This window comes from Helianthus annuus, chromosome 4 (assembly GCF_002127325.2).
Source record: "Helianthus annuus cultivar XRQ/B chromosome 4, HanXRQr2.0-SUNRISE, whole genome shotgun sequence".
NCBI classification, from domain to species: domain Eukaryota; kingdom Viridiplantae; phylum Streptophyta; class Magnoliopsida; order Asterales; family Asteraceae; genus Helianthus; species Helianthus annuus.
In genome coordinates this window covers 11,422,361-11,428,360 of record NC_035436.2, presented here as the reverse complement: position 1 = coordinate 11,428,360, position 6,000 = coordinate 11,422,361, and positions in this window count along the sequence as shown.

Below are 6,000 nucleotides of genomic sequence, written 5' to 3'. Positions count from 1 at the left end.
GTCGATGAACGATCGTAGAGCTCCGTTTCAAACAACAGCATTAGAGAAAATAGTCACGGAAACATCAAGGTATTTGGAATGGTAACCGACAATATGGAAAATGAAGGTGCCTACGACATGGAGTGACCGTTGCTAAATCAAACGACAATAACCAAGGGAACGACGACTGTACTTGAAATCCTCGCAACGAGTACAACAACACGGGAAACGATGCTCATGGAGGGACATTTAGGATTGGCGTGGGCGACGCCAGGATTATAACAACATGGTGGCCTACACGTTCTTGGTAACTAAACGCCTCGTTCCTGTTCTGTTTAACCCTGATGCTTCTTGGAACCAACCTGTTGTGGAACCGACTGATGGCAAGTCAAAGGAAACCTCCTATGCTCATTGGGATGCAAACTCGACCTTGTGGGACAAGTGTTCGACATTGACCTTCCTTCTAATATTCTTGATAGTTACAACGCAGTAGTTAGTGTAGATTGGTTATTCAGGAATCACGCAAATATACCTTGTGAGGAGAAAACTTTGTGTGGAGAATCGTTATTTGTTCTAAAGCATCAGAGTGGTGCAAAAGTTAGCGCTATTTCAGCTATGAAGGCCAGAAGTGTCTACGGAGGGATCACCCCGGTATGTTAGCAATCGTTACTGATGTTGAGGCTAAGGAAAAGAGGATCGAGGATCCACCAATTGTTCGTGGTTCCTCACAGTGTGCTACCCGAGATGCTTTCAGACTTACTTCCACCACTGTTAGGCAGAGTTTCAGTTTGATCTCACGACAGGGGCAACCCTGATTACTTGTGCTACATACCGTCTTGCACCAGGAGGGTTGCAAGGACTATCTACAGGAAATGTTGGACAGGAGTTTTATTGGACATAGTTTTTGTTCGCTTTGGGGAGCCCCAGCTATATTCGGGAAGATAAAGCCTTTTCGTATGTGTACTGATTATCCAGAACTCAGCAAGGTGACAATCAAGAACTGTTTGCCTCGACCATGTATTGACAAAAGACCAAGAGGAGAATGTTCCTGAAACGGCATATCGAACGCAATACGACCATTGCGACTTTGTACACCATGACCATTGAGTTAATCAACACACCAACAGCTTTATGGACCACATGAATCAACCGTATTTATGGATGACGTTCTGAATCATTTCCAAGAGGAAGGAACATCATAGAGCTCCTGAGGGAGGAGCCACTCCGCGCGAAATCTTGCTAAAAGGTAACTTCTGGAATCGAGAGGTACATTTTGGTCGTATAAACAATGAAGTGGGAATGCACGTGGATCTCGCTAAGATCCATTTTGTTAGAAACCGATCGACAATAAAGATCCCTTCGAGGATACAACAATTTCGTGGTCTCACTAGATACTATCGCAGATTCATCACATGATTTTCGAAGATCGCGTAGCTCTAACCTCTTTAGCACAGCAGGGTGCTGTGTATTCGTGGGAGACAAAACAGGAGGACGTCTTTTCAGTTTTTGAATTTCAACTCTGCAATACACTGAGCATCGCTTCTATCCGAATCGGAGACTCAGTTATACACCGACGCAACACGCAGGAAGTCATGATCTACTCGGTGGATTCACAGGAAGATTTGCACGCGTCACAACCTACGGTGGAAGCCATGGTCTTTGGATTTAAGCTGGAGGCATTACTTAGACGGTACCGAATGAAACACTTAGACCGATCACAAGGGCCTCCCGTGTACACTTGTTTCAAGGGAGCTAGACATGTGATGGCAATGCTGGATGGAGCTTTTGAATGAATACGACAGTGAAACCTGGACGTGCACGAGCTTACAGCTCGTTATCGACTCTAACATACCTGATCAGACTCGTCGCGTTCAAATTGAAGAACTGAAGGGGGAAGAGTTTTCAAGATTGACCCATGCGGGGCATGGGGAAGCAACCTTTGGCAGGTCGAACGATATTTGCTACCTCATGGAACGAATGTGGATCTCATTATGCGGCAACTGTAGGGAATTTGTGTTGACGAAAGCACATTGGTCTCGATATTCTAGTCGTCTGGGTTTTGATGAGAGTTAGTAGGATCTATAAATCTCGCACTGGTGATCAGGCATGAAGACCCACCTAGTTATGTATAGGAATGATGTTTGACTTGTGGGAAGGTCAAGGTGAAGTATCAGCAACCAGAAACAACCATATGGAAATGAGAACATACTACCATGGATTCTGGCACTGGTCTACTTACAACTCGAAACATAAACCATATCACCTGGGTGATCGTTGATTGTCTCACGTTACCGGCACACTTTCTTGCAAGCAAGGAAACTGACGAGACTTCACAGCTGTGAATGTTCCCCTGAGAGAGGCGGCTTATAGGTACGAGGTACCAACTCCTGTTACCTCTGATTTTGATCTTTACCTGATTTATGACAGGCATTACACAACACCCTTGGCTTACGTCTAGACACGAGCATTACATAACACCGTAGGAAAAACAGTCAGAGTAAATGAACCACCCTGATACTCGAAGACATGCGGTGAGCATGTGTTTGATCGGCTTTAGTGAAATCTAAAGGATACTTACATATGGTTGAGTTCTTCTGCAGCAGTTACCACTCTAATATCCAGACAACCCTGTTAAGGCATTGCATGGACGATAATACCAACCCGTTGACAACGGAATTACGGATCCAGGATGTGTACTCGGAACTCTTGGGGAAATTGTTTGGGCAACGCGTGACCATCAAGAAGCTGATAAGCTTGGGAAACGCTGAAAGATCGTTGTAGGCGATCGTTTCAGGTTGGAAATCTCACCCTGAGAGGGTGTTGTACGCTTGGGAAGTGTGGCAAGCTTAACTTACGTTACCTCGAGTTATTCAGAATTTTGGAAAGAATCGGTCACGTGGCCTACAAACTGGAGTTACCCGACGAATTGGGTAACGTGTGCAATGTCGTTTATGTCTCGAATCCAACACAACGTTTGATGAAACACTTGGGATACCTTTATTGGACAAGTTGCAGTTATTGAGGAGCCAATCAAAGGCATAGAAAAGGAAGTAAGGTTCGTTAACATAGTTCAATTTCCAATCGCGAGAATTCGTTGGAACTCAAGACGTGGGCCGGAGTTCACATGGGAACGGAATGATCGGAGTAAGCTCAAGTATCCTCAATTGTTCAAATGGTTGTATCAACTTCTGATGCCATTAGCGAATTTCGGGACGAAATTTCCTTTCAAGTTGGGATGTGGCACCTGCGGAAAACCCACTGTTTTGGATTACCTGTCAAATTTCGGGACGAAATTTCTTTCAAGTTGGGGATGATGTGACAACCCGAACTTTCAACGTTTATGCTTTTCAGTCGTGTGATCCCGATTTCTCTTTATTCCTTCTTGCCACGTTCTTATTATACTAATTGTTACGCGTTGAGATAATAAACTAGTTAAACCAAAATGTTTGGGCCGCACACACACAACATATAGTTGGGTCGCGCATACGTTTGGGCCGCCCCCCCCCCTTAGTATAAAACAATTTTTTCTAGTTCCCTTCGGCTTACACACATGATATCCTAGGCCCAATCTACACAAGCCCAATCACGGATTAGAGGTTGGGCCGACTTGTGAATTGTATATACACACACCTTTAGCTTACAACCCACATATCTTAAGCCCAAACTGAGCCCGTTTCCCCAAACCTATTAGTGTTGTTAGATCTGTTATGGTTTAACAGTTAGAATAGGTTGCAATATTTACGTGACAAGAAACCCTAACCCTCTCAAATCTTCGGCGACACCTCCTTTCAAGATTAATGTTCCTTCTCGACGCTAACAATTTCCCAACCTCTCATAGACTGGTAAGCATACTTATCTGGTAGTAATCGAATCTATATGAACTGCATGCTGTTGTGTTTTGTTTGTTGAGATCGTATGAAACATCTTTAGAATCGTCCATGTATGACAATGGATAGGGACCACGTAAATTGTATGGACTAGAATCTGTAGTGATAACTAGAAGGATTAATACCATGATCTAGAGTTTCTTTTTATTATATGTTATTATGATGAGTGAAGTTCTAGTAATTAATGTTGCATGGGGAATCTGATTGAAACAAATTCCTTTCTAATTGATTCCCACTAAATGGATTATCTATTGGACCACATATATATCCAATAGTCTTTCAAATGTAACAAAATAACATGTGATATCAAATGACAAATGAATCTGATTGGACCGGTCATTAGTTGATGTGTAACCATTAACATAATTGATTGATAAAGGTTCTTGGTGTTAGTTATGATGGGATGTATAATGAATGCCACGTGAAGGGACTGTATAGAATAATGATATCCATGATGATTGTTAAGGAGAGATATATATTGGATTGATATGTGTTGTGGTTATTGATTTTGAAATATGATTAAGCTTGAGTGGGCCGCACCCTTTTCGGGTGACATTGGGCCACGCAGCCTGATGCAGTGTCAAGCTGGGCTTGGGACTATTAGGCCGTGCGTTAGGAGGGTTGGGTAAACTATGGGCCGAACAAGGTTAAAGGAGGATGTATGAGTTCATTAAGTGAGGGGTTATTATGTGTGATTGCATGAAGAGTTGTGTGTAATCCAATAATGTGTGTTGCATAAGTTACGTGACGGATTTCTTATCTCATCATCGGGTGAAGATGAGAGCTATTATGCACTTCAAACATAACTACTATTGGAGGATTTGACACCTACTATGTGACACTAGGATGTACGTTATTGATTAAAATTTGCATGACTTGCTTTACAACTTATGCGACGAAATGTGTATGTTACTTGTGTTATGTGTATGAAAGGGTTAACTGTTACGTATCTTGTGAGATATGGACTTGTAATGTGAACGTGTAAATAAACCAACTACTCACTATGTGAATATATGATGATAATGAACCGGTAGGTTGCATGAATTACTATTGTGACTTGTATAATGATATGTGTAAACTGTGTACGCTACAAGTGTAGTTTATGTAGAGAATACGTGTTCTATGTGCATATGAAACTGACTGTTGTTGGTAACCACACTAGGATTTGGTTGATCAATTTGGAACGGGTAGGGTAACGTAACTAATCTTACCGAGCAAACCAAAGGTGAGTTCACTGCACTTTTCTAAGCATGCGTCTCGGTGGTTTGGGACATCTGGTAAACGTTTCTAAAGGGAATACTGGGTAAACTGTTTATTTGGGATGTTGGTTATTGAACACAGTATAAATCATGTAAGACCCCATACATCTACCGTGTTGCTGAAGAAGCAACGAGGTATTTAGTTGATAGCGCTATTAGGTTTGGCACCCTCACACCGGGCCGAAAGGACGGGCGTGAACTAATTACCTGGACATCATGACCAATGCCTAGTTAAAGGCATTGGGGTTGGGCATTCACATCGTGTATATATAAGACCCCTTATATCTATTCAAGGTTGTTTGATACCTTGGCATCATGACCAATGTCTAATTGGAGGCATTGGGGTTGGGCATTCACAGCTAGTCGCCACATACGGTAATCAAGTAATATCAACATCAAAACAAAACGTCGAACTGTCTTAAACATACATCTGGTAACTAAACACGTTAACAAAACTTTGAACTCACCAGCGTCGTCTGACACACTTGTCTGCATGCTTGCAGGTCGTTAGAATTCGTGACATGGACTTGCTATCTGGGAGTGCTGGAGTGGTCATGGATCAAGGCTCTTGGATATACATATATTGATACATTGGTTTTGAATACTTACTATGAAACAGTTGTTTAACAATTTACTATATGCTTCCGCTACACAACTCTTTTGGTTTAATCTTATGATTGGTATTTACAATTGACAATTAAGGATATGTTTGTTTAAATACAATGCATGGTTCAATGTGATTGGTGGCTCGAATCCTGGTACGTCACACATCCCGCGGTGTTCCCGCATGTGGTATTTTGGGGGTGTGACAGTGTTAGTACAATGTAGATATGCCTTAGGACTCTCTTAGGACCAGGTCACGTGATGGTATCACC